Source organism: Prenolepis imparis, unplaced genomic scaffold, assembly GCF_030444845.1.
Source record: "Prenolepis imparis isolate NDT839.2.m4 unplaced genomic scaffold, iyPreImpa1.0 SCAF_8, whole genome shotgun sequence".
NCBI lineage: Eukaryota > Metazoa > Arthropoda > Insecta > Hymenoptera > Formicidae > Prenolepis > Prenolepis imparis.
In genome coordinates, this window is record NW_028141166.1 from 10,811,171 (window position 1) to 10,827,547 (window position 16,377).

At 32.7% G+C, this 16,377-nt stretch overlaps 1 long non-coding RNA gene across 3 annotated transcripts in view; it reads right to left on the reverse strand.

Annotated features, from left to right (window-relative positions):
• LOC145939787 (uncharacterized) overlaps positions 1–16,377 on the reverse strand; it is a 268,796-nt gene that overhangs the window by 148,666 nt on the left and 103,753 nt on the right. Inside the window, exon 8 of one of the 3 annotated variants that reach the window (XR_014425901.1) lies at positions 13,354–13,434. The exons of the other annotated variants lie outside the window; for them this stretch is intronic. This is a non-coding gene — a long non-coding RNA (uncharacterized LOC145939787). Of the gene's footprint in view, positions 1–13,353; positions 13,435–16,377 lie in introns of those variants that run through there. 3 annotated transcript variants of the gene reach the window in all.

Consider the following 16,377-nt stretch of genomic DNA (forward strand, 5'->3'; position numbering starts at 1 on the left):
ATAAAATGTATAATCGATGAATTTTTGGCTCGTCTCAAAATATTGGAAATCGATACTTTTTACCGCTGACCCTATGCGACGCAACCTTATTTTATGTATATCAAGTTAAAAAATTTGTACGCTGGTGTCTGTTTGGTACCAAATGATTCTGTAATCAATGTACTATTAAAATGTATAATCGATGAATTTTTGGCTCGTCTTAAAATATTGGAAATAGATACTTTTTTGACGCGGACCCTGTGCGACGCATCCTTATTTTATGTTTATCGTATTAAAAAATTTGTACGCTGGTGTCTGCATGGTACCAAAAGATTCTGTAATCTATGTACTATTAAAATGTATAATCCATGAATTTTTGGCTCGTCTCAAAATATTGGAAATCGATACTTTTTACCGCTGACCCTATGCGACGCATCCTTATTTTATGTATATCATATTAAAAAATTTGTACGCTGGTGTCTGCATGGTACGAAAAGATTCTGTAATCAATATACTAATAAAATGTATAATCGATGAATTTTTGGCTCGTCTCAAAATATTGGAAATCGATACTTTTTACCGCTGACCCTATGCGACGCAACCTTATTTTATGTATATCAAGTTAAAAAATTTGTACGCTGGTGTCTGTTTGATACCAAAAGATTCTGTAATCTATGTACTATTAAAATGTATAATCGATGAATTTTTGGCTCGTCTTAAAATATTAGAAATCCATACTTCTTTGACGCGGACCCAGTGCGACGCATAGTTATTTTATGTTTATCGTATTAAAAAATTTGTACGCTGGTGTCTGCATGGTACCAAAAGATTCTGTAATCTATGTACTATTAAAATGTATAATCCATGAATTTTTGGCTCGTCTCAAAATATTGGAAATCGATACTTTTTACCGCTGACCCTATGCGACGCATCCTTATTTTATGTATATCATATTAAAAAATTTGTACGCTGGTGTCTGTTTGGTACCAAATAATTCTGTAATAAATGTACTAATAAAATGTATAATCGATGAATTTTTGGCTCGTCTTAAAATATTAGAAATCCATACTTTTTTGACGCGGACCCTGTGCGACGCATCCTTTTTTTATGTTTATCGTATTAAAAAATTTGTACGCTGGTGTCTGCATGGTACCAAAAGATTCTGTAATCAATGTACTATCAAAATGTATAATCGATGAATTTTTGGCTCATCTCAAAATATTGGAAATCGATACTTTTTACCGCTGACCCAATGCGACGCATCCTTATTTTATGTATATCATATTAAAAAATTTGTACGCTGGTGTCTGCTTGGTACCAAATGATTCTGTAATCAATGTACTATTAAAATGTATAATCGATGAATTTTTGGCTCTTCTTAAAATATTGGAAATCGATACTTTTTACCGCTGACCCTATGCGACGCATCCTTATTTTATGTATATCAAGTTAAAAAATTTGTACGCTGGTGTCTGTTTGGTACCAAATGATTCTGTAATCAATGTACTATTAAAATGTATAATCGATGAATTTTTGGCTCGTCTTAAAATATTGGAAATCGATACTTTTTTGACGCGGACCCTGTGCGACGCATCATTATTTTAAGTTTATCGTATTAAAAAATTTGTACGCTGGTGTCTGCAAGGTACCTAAAGATTCTGTAATCAATGTACTAATAAAATGTATAATCGATGAATTTTTGGCTCGTCTCAAAATATTGGAAATCGATACTTTTTACCGCTGACCCTATGCGACGCAACCTTATTTTATGTATATCAAGTTAAAAAATTTGTACGCTGGTGTCTGTTTGGTACCAAATGATTCTGTAATCAATGTACTATTAAAATGTATAATCGATGAATTTTTGGCTCGTCTTAAAATATTGGAAATCGATACATTTTTGACGCGGACCCTGTGCGACGCATCCTTATTTTATGTTTATCGTATTAAAAAATTTGTACGCTGGTGTCTGTTTGGTACCAAATGATTCAGTAATCAATGTACTAATAAAATGTATAATCGATGAATTTTTGGCTCGTCTTAAAATATTAGAAATCCATACTTATTTGACGCGGACCCTGTGCGACGCATCATTTTTTTATGTTTATCGTATTAAAAAATTCGTACGCTGGTGTCTGCATGGTACGAAAAGATTCTGTAATCAATGTATTAATAAAATGTATAATCGATGTATTTTTGGCTCGTCTCAAAATATTGGAAATCGATACTTTTTACCGCTGACCCTATGCGACGCATCCTTATTTTATGTATATCATATTAAAAAATTTGTACGCTGGTGTCTGATTGGTACCAAATGATTCTGTAATCAATGTACTAATAAAATGTATAATCGATGAATTTTTGGCTCGTCTTAAAATATTGGAAATCGATACTTTTTACCGCTGACCCTATGCGACGCAACCTTATTTTATGTATATCAAGTTAAAAAATTTGTACGCTGATATCTGTTTGGTACCAAATGATTCTGTAATCAATGTACTATTAAAATGTATAATCGATGAATTTTTGGCTCGTCTTAAAATATTAGAAATTGATACTTTTTTGACGCGGACCCTGTGCGACGCATCCTTATTTTATGTTTACCGTATTAAAAAATTTGTACGCTGGTGTCTGCATGGTACGAAAAGATTTTGTAATCAATGTACTAATAAAATGTATAATCGATGAATTTTTGGCTCGTCTCAAAATATTGGAAATCGATACTTTTTACCGCTGCCCCTATGCAACGCATCCTTAATTTATGTATAGCAAATGAAAAAGTTTGTACGCTGTTGTCTGCTTGGTACCAAAAGATTCTGTAATCAATGTACTATTAAAATGTATAATCCATGAATTTTTGGCTCGTCTCAAAATATTGGAAATCGATACTTTATACCGCTGACTCTATGCGACGCATCCTTATTTTATGTATATCATATTAAAAAATTTGTACGCTGGTGTCTGCTTGGTACCAAATGATTCTGTAATCAATGTACTAATAAAATGTATAATCGATGAATTTTTGGCTCGTCTTAAAATATTGGAAATCGATACTTTTTACCGCTGACCCTATGCGACGCAACCTTATTTTATGTATATAAAGTTAAAAAATTTGTACGCTGATATCTGTTTGGTATCAAATGATTCTGTAATCAATGTACTATTAAAATGTATAATCGATGAATTTTTGGCTCGTCTTAAAATATTAGAAATTGATACTTTTTTGACGCGGACCCTGTGCGACGCATCCTTATTTTATGTTTACCGTATTAAAAAATTTGTACGCTGGTGTCTGCATGGTACGAAAAGATTTTGTAATCAATGTACTAATAAAATGTATAATCGATGAATTTTTGGCTCGTCTCAAAATATTGGAAATCGATACTTTTTACCGCTGCCCCTATGCAACGCATCCTTAATTTATGTATAGCAAATGAAAAAGTTTGTACGCTGTTGTCTGCTTGGTACCAAAAGATTCTGTAATCAATGTACTATTAAAATGTAAAATCCATGAATTTTTGGCTCGTCTCAAAATATTGGAAATCGATACTTTTTACCGCTGACCCTATGCGACGCATCCTTATTTTATGTATATCAAGTTAAAAAATTTGTACGCTGGTGTCTGTTTGGTACCAAATGATTCTGTAATCAATGTACTATTAAAATGTATAATCGATGAATTTTTGGCTCGTCTTAAAATATTGGAAATCGATACATTTTTGACGCGGACCCTGTGCGACGCATCCTTATTTTATGTTTATCGTATTAAAAAATTTGTACGCTGGTGTCTGTTTGGTACCAAATGATTCTGTAATCAATGTACTAATAAAATGTATAATCGATGAATTTTTGGCTCGTCTTAAAATATTAGAAATCCATACTTTTTTGACGCGGACCCTGTGCGACGCATCCTTTTTTTATGTTTATCGTATTAAAAAATTTGTACGCTGGTGTCTGCATGGTACGAAAAGATTCTGTAATCAATGTACTAATAAAATGTATAATCGATGTATTTTTGGCTCGTCTCAAAATATTGGAAATCGATACTTTTTACCGCTGATCCTATGCGACGCATCCTTATTTTATGTATATCATATTAAAAAATTTGTACGCTGGTGTCTGCTTGGTACCAAATGATTCTGTAATCAATGTACTAATAAAATGTATAATCGATGAATTTTTGGCTCGTCTTAAAATATTGGAAATCGATACTTTTTACCGCTGACCCTATGCGACGCAACCTTATTTTATGTATATAAAGTTAAAAAATTTGTACGCTGATATCTGTTTGGTACCAAATGATTCTGTAATCAATGTACTATTAAAATGTATAATCGATGAATTTTTGGCTCTTCTTAAAATATTAGAAATTGATACTTTTTTGACGCGGACCCTGTGCGACGCATCCTTATTTTATGTTTACCGTATTAAAAAATTTGTACGCTGGTGTCTGCATGGTACGAAAAGATTCTGTAATCAATGTACTAATAAAATGTATAATCGATGAATTTTTGGCTCGTCTCAAAATATTGGAAATCGATACTTTTTACTGCTGACCCTATGCGACGCAACCTTATTTTATGTATATCAAGTTAAAAAATTTGTACGCTGGTGTCTGTTTGGTACCAAATGATTCTGTAATCAATGTACTATTAAAATGTATAATCGATGAATTTTTGGCTCGTCTTAAAATATTGGAAATAGATACTTTTTTGACGCGGACCCTGTGCGACGCATCCTTATTTTATGTTTATCGTATTAAAAAATTTGTACGCTGGTGTCTGCATGGTACCAAAAGATTCTGTAATCTATGTACTATTAAAATGTATAATCCATGAATTTTTGGCTCGTCTCAAAATATTGGAAATCGATACTTTTTACCGCTGACCCTATGCGACGCATCCTTATTTTATGTATATCATATTAAAAAATTTGTACGCTGGTGTCTGCATGGTACGAAAAGATTCTGTAATCAATGTACTAATAAAATGTATAATCGATGAATTTTTGGCTCGTCTCAAAATATTGGAAATCGATACTTTTTACCGCTGACCCTATGCGACGCAACCTTACTTTATGTATATCAAGTTAAAAAATTTGTACGCTGGTGTCTGTTTGGTACCAAAAGATTCTGTAATCTATGTACTATTAAAATGTATAATCGATGAATTTTTGGCTCGTCTTAAAATATTAGAAATCCATACTTCTTTGACGCGGACCCTGTGCGACGCATAGTTATTTTATGTTTATCGTATTAAAAAATTTGTACGCTGGTGTCTGCATGGTACCAAAAGATTCTGTAATCTATGTACTATTAAAATGTATAATCCATGAATTTTTGGCTCGTCTCAAAATATTGGAAATCGATACTTTTTACCGCTGACCCTATGCGACGCATCCTTATTTTATGTATATCATATTAAAAAATTTGTACGCTGGTGTCTGTTTGGTACCAAATAATTCTGTAATAAATGTACTAATAAAATGTATAATCGATGAATTTTTGGCTCGTCTTAAAATATTAGAAATCCATACTTTTTTGACGCGGACCCTGTGCGACGCATCCTTTTTTTATGTTTATCGTATTAAAAAATTTGTACGCTGGTGTCTGCATGGTACGAAAAGATTCTGTAATCAATGTACTAATAAAATGTATAATCGATGTATTTTTGGCTCGTCTCAAAATATTGGAAATCGATACTTTTTACCGCTGACCCTATGCGACGCATCCTTATTTTATGTATATCATATTAAAAAATTTGTACGCTGGTGTCTGCTTGGTACCAAAAGATTCTGTAATCAATGTACTATTAAAATGTATAATCGATGAATTTTTGGCTCGTCTTAAAATATTAGAAATTCATACTTTTTTGACGCGGACCCTGTGCGACGCATCCTTATTTTATGTTTACCGTATTAAAAAATTTGTACGCTGGTGTCTGCATGGTACGAAAAGATTTTGTAATCAATGTACTAATAAAATGTATAATCGATGAATTTTTGGCTCGTCTCAAAATATTGGAAATCGATACTTTTTACCGCTGCCCCTATGCAACGCATCCTTAATTTATGTATAGCAAATGAAAAAGTTTGTACGCTGTTGTCTGCTTGGTACCAAAAGATTCTGTAATCAATGTACTATTAAAATGTATAATCCATGAATTTTTGGCTCGTCTCAAAATATTGGAAATCGATACTTTTTACCGCTGACCCTATGCGACGCATCCTTATTTTATGTATATCATATTAAAAAATTTGTACGCTGGTGTCTGTTTGGTACCAAATGATTCTGTAATCAATGTACTAATAAAATGTATAATCGATGAATTTTTGGCTCGTCTTAAAATATTAGAAATCCATACTTTTTTGACGCGGACCCTGTGCGACGCATCCTTTTTTTATGTTTATCGTATTAAAAAATTTGTACGCTGGTGTCTGCATGGTACGAAAAGATTCTGTAATGAATGTACTAATAAAATGTATAATCGATGTATTTTTGGCTCGTCTCAAAATATTGGAAATCGATACTTTTTACCGCTGACCCTATGCGACGCATCCTTATTTTATGTATATCATATTAAAAAATTTGTACGCTGGTGTCTGCTTGGTACCAAATGATTCTGTAATCAATGTACTAATAAAATGTATAATCGATGAATTTTTGGCTCGTCTTAAAATATTGGAAATCGATACTTTTTACCGCTGACCCTATGCGACGCAACCTTATTTTATGTATATCAAGTTAAAAAATTTGTACGCTGGTGTCTGTTTGGTACCAAATGATTCTGTAATCAATGTACTAATAAAATGTATAATCGATGAATTTTTGGCTCGTCTTAAAATATTAGAAATCCATACTTTTTTGACGCGGAACCTGTGCGACGCATACTTATTTTATGTTTATCGTATTAAAAAATTTGTACGCTGGTGTCTGCATGGTACCAAAAGATTCTGTAATCAATGTACTATTAAAATGTATAATCCATGAATTTTTGGCTCGTCTTAAAATATTAGAAATCGATACTTTTTTGACGCGGACCCTGTGCGACTCATCCTTATTTTATGTTTATCGTATTAAAAAATTTGTACGCTGGTGTCTGCATGGTACGAAAAGATTCTGTAATCAATGTACTAATAAAATGTATAATCGATGAATTTTTGGCTCGTCTCAAAATATTGAAAATCGATACTTTTTACCGCTGACCCTATGCGACGCATCCTTATTTTATGTATATCATATTAAAAAATTTGTACGCTGGTGTCTGCTTGGTACCAAATAATTCTATAATCAATGTACTATTAAAATGTATAATCGATGAATTTTTGGCTCTTCTTAAAATATTAGAAATTGATACTTTTTTGACACGGACCCTGTGCGACGCATCCTTATTTTATGTTTACTGTATTAAAAAATTTGTACGCTGGTGTCTGCATGGTACGAAAAGATTCTGTAATCAAGGTACTAATAATATGTATAATCGATGAATTTTTGGCTCGTCTCAAAATATTGGAAATCGATACTTTTTACCGCTGACTCTATGCGACGCAACCTTATTGTATGTATATCAAGTTAAAAAATTTGTACGCTGGTGTCTGTTTGGTACCAAATGATTCTGTAATCAATGTACTAATAAAATGTATAATCGATGTATTTTTGGCTCGTCTCAAAATATTGGAAATCGATACTTTTTACCGCTGATCCTATGCGACACATCCTTATTTTATGTATATCATATTAAAAAATTTGTACGCTGGTGTCTGCTTGGTACCAAATGATTCTGTAATCAATGTACTAATAAAATGTATAATCGATGAATTTTTGGCTCGTCTTAAAATATTGGAAATCGAAACTTTTTACCGCTGACCCTATGCGACGCAACCTTATTTTATGTATATCAAGTTAAAAAATTTGTACGCTGATATCTGTTTGGTACCAAATGATTCTGTAATCAATGTACTATTAAAATGTATAATCGATGAATTTTTGGCTCGTCTTAAAATATTAGAAATTCATACTTTTTTGACGCGGACCCTGTGCGACGCATCCTTATTTTATGTTTACCGTATTAAAAAATTTGTACGCTGGTGTCTGCATGGTACGAAAAGATTTTGTAATCAATGTACTAATAAAATGTATAATCGATGAATTTTTGGCTCGTCTCAAAATATTGGAAATCGATACTTTTTACCGCTGCCCCTATGCAACGCATCCTTAATTTATGTATAGCAAATGAAAAAGTTTGTACGCTGTTGTCTGCTTGGTACCAAAAGATTCTGTAATCAATGTACTATTAAAATGTATAATCCATGAATTTTTGGCTCGTCTCAAAATATTGGAAATCGATACTTTTTACCGCTGACCCTATGCGACGCATCCTTATTTTATGTATATCATATTAAAAAATTTGTACGCTGGTGTCTGTTTGGTACCAAATGATTCTGTAATCAATGTACTAATAAAATGTATAATCGATGAATTTTTGGCTCGTCTTAAAATATTAGAAATCCATACTTTTTTGACGCGGACCCTGTGCGACGCATCCTTTTTTTATGTTTATCGTATTAAAAAATTTGTACGCTGGTGTCTGCATGGTACGAAAAGATTCTGTAATGAATGTACTAATAAAATGTATAATCGATGTATTTTTGGCTCGTCTCAAAATATTGGAAATCGATACTTTTTACCGCTGACCCTATGCGACGCAACCTTATTTTATGTATATCAAGTTAAAAAATTTGTACGCTGGTGTCTGTTTGGTACCAAATGATTCTGTAATCAATGTACTAATAAAATGTATAATCGATGAATTTTTGGCTCGTCTTAAAATATTAGAAATCCATACTTTTTTGACGCGGAACCTGTGCGACGCATACTTATTTTATGTTTATCGTATTAAAAAATTTGTACGCTGGTGTCTGCATGGTACCAAAAGATTCTGTAATCAATGTACTATTAAAATGTATAATCCATGAATTTTTGGCTCGTCTTAAAATATTAGAAATCGATACTTTTTTGACGCGGACCCTGTGCGACTCATCCTTATTTTATGTTTATCGTATTAAAAAATTTGTACGCTGGTGTCTGCATGGTACGAAAAGATTCTGTAATCAATGTACTAATAAAATGTATAATCGATGAATTTTTGGCTCGTCTCAAAATATTGAAAATCGATACTTTTTACCGCTGACCCTATGCGACGCATCCTTATTTTATGTATATCATATTAAAAAATTTGTACGCTGGTGTCTGCTTGGTACCAAATAATTCTATAATCAATGTACTATTAAAATGTATAATCGATGAATTTTTGGCTCTTCTTAAAATATTAGAAATTGATACTTTTTTGACACGGACCCTGTGCGACGCATCCTTATTTTATGTTTACTGTATTAAAAAATTTGTACGCTGGTGTCTGCATGGTACGAAAAGATTCTGTAATCAAGGTACTAATAATATGTATAATCGATGAATTTTTGACTCGTCTCAAAATATTGGAAATCGATACTTTTTACCGCTGACTCTATGCGACGCAACCTTATTGTATGTATATCAAGTTAAAAAATTTGTACGCTGGTGTCTGTTTGGTACCAAATGATTCTGTAATCAATGTACTATTAAAATGTATAATCGATGAATTTTTGGCTCGTCTTAAAATATTGGAAATCGATACTTTTTACCGCTGACCCTATGCGACGCATCCTTATTTTATGTATATCATATTAAAAAATTTGTACGCTGGTGTCTGCTTGGTACCAAATGATTCTGTAATCAATGTACTAATAAAATGTATAATCGATGAATTTTTGGCTCGTCTTAAAATATTAGAAATCGATACTTTTTTGACGCGGACCCTGTGCGACGCATCCTTATTTTATGTTTATCGTATTAAAAAATTTGTACGCTGGTGTCTGCATGGTACCAAAAGATTCTGTAATCAATGTACTATTAAAATGTATAATCCATGAATTTTTGGCTCGTCTTAAAATATTAGAAATCGATACTTTTTTGACGCGGACCCTGTGCGACGCATCCTTATTTTATGTTTATCGTATTAAAAAATTTGTACGCTGGTGTCTGCATGGTACGAAAAGATTCTGTAATCAATGTACTAATAAAATGTATAATCGATGAATTTTTGGCTCGTCTCGAAATATTGGAAATCGATACTTTTTACCGCTGACCCTATGCGACGCAACCTTATTTTATGTATATCAAGTTAAAAAATTTGTACGCTGGTGTTTGCTTGGTACCAAATAATTCTGTAATCAATGTACTATTAAAATAAAATTTAAAAAAATAATAATATTAGTTTTAAATAATATGTTATAATACTTTAAACTGGATTAATATTTTTGAAAGTTATCAGCTGATTTCCATCAAAAAATATTAATCGAGAATAAGATATTATAACATATTATTTACAATTTTACAACATTTTACTATTTTAATATTTTAACATATTATTTTAAAATTTAATTACCAAATTAACGCTTTAATCAGTTGATTTCTATGCAAAAATATTAATCGAGTTTAAACAAATTTTATATTATTTTTTAATAAACATAAAACCGAAGAATGGCGCGCGCGTAGCGCGCGCTTGTGTTGTTCTAGTATTTAAAAAAAAAGAATAATTTGTTTACAACAAGGCTCGTGCAGATCACGTAAATTGATAAAATAAATTACATTTTAAAATCGATATATTCTGTGCGGATCTCGACAAAAACAAATACGCTAAACAATGTCACAAAATTTCGTTCTCCGAAAAGAACTCGATAAAACGTGATCATAAAGATCTGAAAAAATGCGGGCGTACAATTATCGATAATTTTCTAGTTTTCAGACGTAACAGAGCTAGGCTTTTTCCTCATTTTGCGAAAATTGCAAGTATGAAATTAATTCTAAATTGTAAGGAAATCTACTCTTTTGGCAATAGGGCTTTCGAGACTGACATTCCAGCTAGGCGATATATCGCACAGCGGCGAACACGTGGCGCCGGAAAGCAACAGGTTGTCGAATGGAGCTGAGAGACTGTCCGGCTTGGCTGGTCGCGACTTGGCTAGTCGATTCGACTGCCGGTAGTCCTAGCAAGGCCGGTCAAGACGACGCTAGAAAGTCTTACACGACATGCAGCAGCAACGGTATGCGATTGTTCGGTACGATTGTGTTTTATTTAGATGCCGGCCGCATTCTCGCAAGCGGCCGACTGGATCGGACCGATCCGGTTGCTGGAATTATCGGAAGTGTGACCTCATTCACCGCTCGATTGCCTCCCGTCGTTTATGCTTCACGTAATATGGACCCGCTTGATTGGTAACGTTATGAGAGATCGTAGAGGTTTCCAAAAATTATCGTCGTCGATACTTGAACCGCAAAAAATAATCCGCAAGATTGTTCGACGTAAAAATTACCAGTCTACAACCCTGTATGCATTAGAGAATCGAGGGATGTGAATCTATGGTTTTATATAAAAAACGAAGACATAATTTAAAGTTGCAAAAAAATTCCTTCCTGATGATCACTCTTTATTTCACTTTATATTGGCGATGATGAAGCATCAATCGAGTTACCTAATGGTCACACAATGGTGATAACGACATGTTCCGCATATAAATCTTCGACGAGGGTTGCATGTGCATAAGAGTACATGCATATTCGCCAACTGCGAATCGTGCGAATTTATCTTGCCATTCTATTGCAGCATTTAAATATGTTATAAATTCTGCGATAAAATATTAAGAAATGCTTTGAATGCGGTCTAAATTTCTAATGTCGTAAAGGCGGTGCTCTATCGGCAGAACTATAGAGAACAACGAAGAAAGAGGAATATATGCTGCTGCATTTGATAACTGCTATTTTTAATAAAAATATTATTATAACTATTATGTATATACATTTTAGAAGATTTTCTAAACATTGCTACGTCAGATGTTTATTATTGAATTTGTTAGTAACAACATTAAAATATTATAAAATATTAAATTTTTATATTTAAATATATTATTTATATCTAACATGTATACTATCAAATTATATTTTGTGAATGGATGTTATATATGTATATTCTTATTGTTAGACTTTCTTTTAAAATGATATTGGAGTTCAAAGAGCACAATCTTATTAAAAATGATTAAATAACATAATATTCTTATTGCATAAAATTTCTATTTAATATTAAAGCCATGTTATTAGTGTAAAATCTTAATCAATAAATCAATAGAATAATACATTTCCCATTTCTTCGACAGGTAACCCAAAGAATGATGTGTACATTCCATTGCATTATTCGATTTACGTCATTCCTATGAGATTATAATCGAACACATAAATAAGCGAATAACCATATATGTGCGTATATTCATATTTATTTACATTGCATAATAGTTACAACTTTCTCGGTAGGCGAATTTCGATATTATAGAGATTTGCATTGGTCATCGATTTAATAACCAGTTGCATTGACGTGCTTTTTCTAATCCGCGACTAAGCATGACGTATTACAGCATGTCGCGAAACGATCTACAGGCTGATGGAGCGTTTCTATTTTCAGGCGACAAAGGTATGCATGAGTTGGTGGATCGACTCGAAAAAAATTCTCTTTTAACTGTCGGTGCTAAACTACCAAGCAACCGACAGCAAGTAGTTGCTCATATACAATGAGAACCCCGCAACATCGTCTGCGATTTATTTGTGATATTTCGCGAGGTATCATGTCATTCATTACTTTTGTCAGTATTTGTGTGCATATGTATGTGCGTGTAAAAGACACTACATATATATATATATATATATATTTAAAACTTAGCAGAAATTTATAATCCCACGACAATGCTGTATCAAAATGACAGCAAACTTAGCGTAAATTATCGCGTTTCACGTAGCAACTATGGCATTTCATTATTTTTCGGGCAATGGGACAATTTTTCAGTTCTTCCTTCTCTCTCTGAGAGTATTAATTGTGTTAAAAATATCTGTTTTAAGAAAGTTATTTTTGAAGATAAATCAATGTGATACAAATTTAATAAATAATTCTTAATAGATCTAATATAAGAATATTTTTTTCGATAATCTGTATTTAAATGATCACCATTGAAAATGTTTAATTTCTTAATAATCTTAATGCAATAATAATCTATTTTTTATTCTTGTAATATCAAGTTCTTTTCTGTGCATTATATCAAAGAAGTGCATTTTCAAAGTTCCTTTCTTCTCGTGTCTACGACGCGTGTCGTCGAGAGGCGGTTCGTGTCTTCCTGGCACGTTATGTGTCTTCCTCTCTCGTCTCGGTTGTCCCATGATTATAATGGGCTGTAAATAACCGTTTTCTCGGGTCCGAGCGCCGCGGAATATTGTTTGCGATGGTAATTGTAATGTTTCCCGGATCTCATTTGCTGGCTTTCAGCTGTTAATATACGACGGCTCCGTTGCGCGAGGCCGCGGCCCCGCTCGTAAATTTACTGAAACATACAAACAGTTCATCTGGACTGACTGGTCGCGTGGGTGCCTGAAACGTTTCACTTTGCAGTCCCCTATATTGTCGCCGTTTCCTTCTCCGAGTCCCTTTCCGCGCACTTTTTTCCAATCCGCTCACTTGTAAGGATCTCTTTCACGAACCCCTTTTTTCGATCATGATGGAGTTTAAAATAATGTAGGAAAAATATTTAAAAGCTTTTTTTTAATTACGCGAAGATGCGATGATGCATTTTGGATACTTGGCTTCCCATTCAGAATAATCCTTTAAGATAAATCATAAAGGATTGTCCACCCAAGTACTAGAGCCTCTTCACCACGTCAAGGTGTACCCATTGGGGAGGTTTATTGTATTATATAATTTTTTAATATAATACAATAACTTGTGTGCGTGTAAAATTGAAAGATTTAAATAATAAAAAGTTGTAATAAAGCAATTGTTGATTTTATAAATTTATTTATGCTTATACATATTAGAAAACCTTAGATTGTCGGATGAAATATATTTGACTCCAAACATTATTAGAGAAATAATGAATATTCGTAAAAATTAATAATCAGAGAATCGTATAGTAGAAATAATAATTTCTAATTTTTATTTCTGTTGTTCCTATTTTTACTTGCAATAATGAATAATTGCTTTGACAAAAATTTATTGTCACAATAGTTTCATATGGATTAACAATAGTTTAATGATCGTTAAATGTAATAATCATAGCGAATTATATTTTAATACTAGTCTCTACTAGTCTTACTCTCAAGCGAGCAACAAATTCAATGTTTGACATGCTTGTGTTAAAGCGTTTCCCGCGGTCAATCGAGACTGGATGAAAGCACACGAACCGCACACCGCTGCCACTACCGTTCCCTATCTATAATTTACGATCGTACGGAATGAAGTCAATTAAGCTGCGCGAGGTTTGTTAATATTGAAACAAATCGCGGATGATGGCATCTTTATTGCCTTAGATCGGCGCTCACTCGCACGTTCAATATTCCTTTCGCCGAGTCGCGCGCGAGCTCGCTCGTTCTATTCGTTTCTTCCACCTTCGTGCCGCGGAGTGATTGCAATCATGTTTTCCAATCCGCCGATGGTTGTTGAATTAACCACCGAGTTACGCGCGCACGGGCATCCGTCCTGAGGGCATGCAAAGAAGGTGCAAGCAAGAGAAAGAGAGAGAGAGAAAGCAGGTATAGTCCCTTGTGTGGAGTTCTTTAAGATGCGCGCACCACAATTATCCGCGTCATTACCGGCATGAATATTCATGACCGCACCTCTGCTCGGCCAGAGAGACAGCCGTGGGCGAAAGCAATATTTACATTGCGGATTCTCTTTTCTAGCTGTGCCAAGTAAAATCGATCGCGCGCGAAATATCGCGACAGGATGTGCAAAAAGCGCAGCATCATTAGATACATATGTAGTAGCGGACACATTTCAAATAAAGACTATTACAATCGTACTAAATTATTTCGTTTAATAAAAACATTTCAAGAAATTAATTTTCTATAAGACTAATGAATGCAAAAACATGAGAAATGTTTATTTATAATACGTAGGAATTAAAGTTATTAATATGAAATATAATAGTTTTGAAAGAAATGTCAAAAGTTTAAAATGAAAATAATTTTTAAAGTTAAATGAATTAGACATTTGTGAAAATAATATTCAATAATATGTCACTGCTCATATAGTAGATTATTTCAATTAATTATTGAAAATCTCCAATAAGAAATACATTAAAATATATGTATTTGTATTATAAATTCGTAAAATTAATCAAACATTTAAATATAATTTTAGTTAACAATATAAATAAATAATACGAGTTTAGAATAATCGACCCAACTAGCTTGAAAATGATTTCTTGATATTCACAATGTTTCGACCATGTGGTTGTGGTCCTTTACGAGTGAATATACTGAAAATTTACATATATAAGATCCCCTCTGTCCCCCCTAAAGGGGGGATCTTATATATGTAAATTTTCAGTATATTCACTCGTAAAGGACCACAACCACATGGTCGAAACGTTGTGAATATCAAGAAATCATTTTCAAGCTAGTTGGGTCGATTATTCTAAACTCGTATTATTTATCTACTAGCGACTTGAATAATTAATCAAAATATAAATAAATAATTATTTTATATTTATGTAATTTAATTTAATATTTATATACTTTAATTTAATATTATACTAATATTAGTATTTATGTAATTGAATCAAAGAGAAATGGCTTAAATAAGTATTTAATTTTAATTAATTTTTAAATTTTTATTAATGCCAATCTTTAAATATATGTTGGTGAGCGGTAGAAGTATTAATGCAAAATTCTTTTTTTAGCGATATTTCTGCTTTGCATATTAATAGTCGCGCTGGTTTTTCCCGTAAAACTTTAGATTATTAAGCCATGTCATTAAAAATTGCAACTCTTGGTTTTACGATCTCGCTGAATTTATCAATGTCAGTAATCAGAATAATTAAGGTAATATGATGGTAAAATAATGTAATTTACATCGTTAATTATCTCTCCGTCACTTTTTGTAATCACACGAAAAAGATGATATCTATGAAGGTTGACATTTACTGTAATGCTCCGATATTATTGGAATTATATAATCCCATATATAAAAACATATACACGATCGCGCGGTATGCATCATTATTGTTGAAACATTGGTCATTCATGAGAAGTCTCATAAATGCATGTATAAAAAAAAATTACAAATTTATGTCATCGCTGCGAAACGTTAATTACAATTAACCCGATAATTGTTTGTCTCTCATTTTGTGAGGCAGCGGCTATAAATTTTTCATCGAAGGACTAGACATTTATGAACATTTACAGTTTTTATTGAGCAGAAGATTCGAGGGCAAGCAAATGCCGAAAATTATGTAATCCACACGTCGATTAAAGTTATATATTTAACA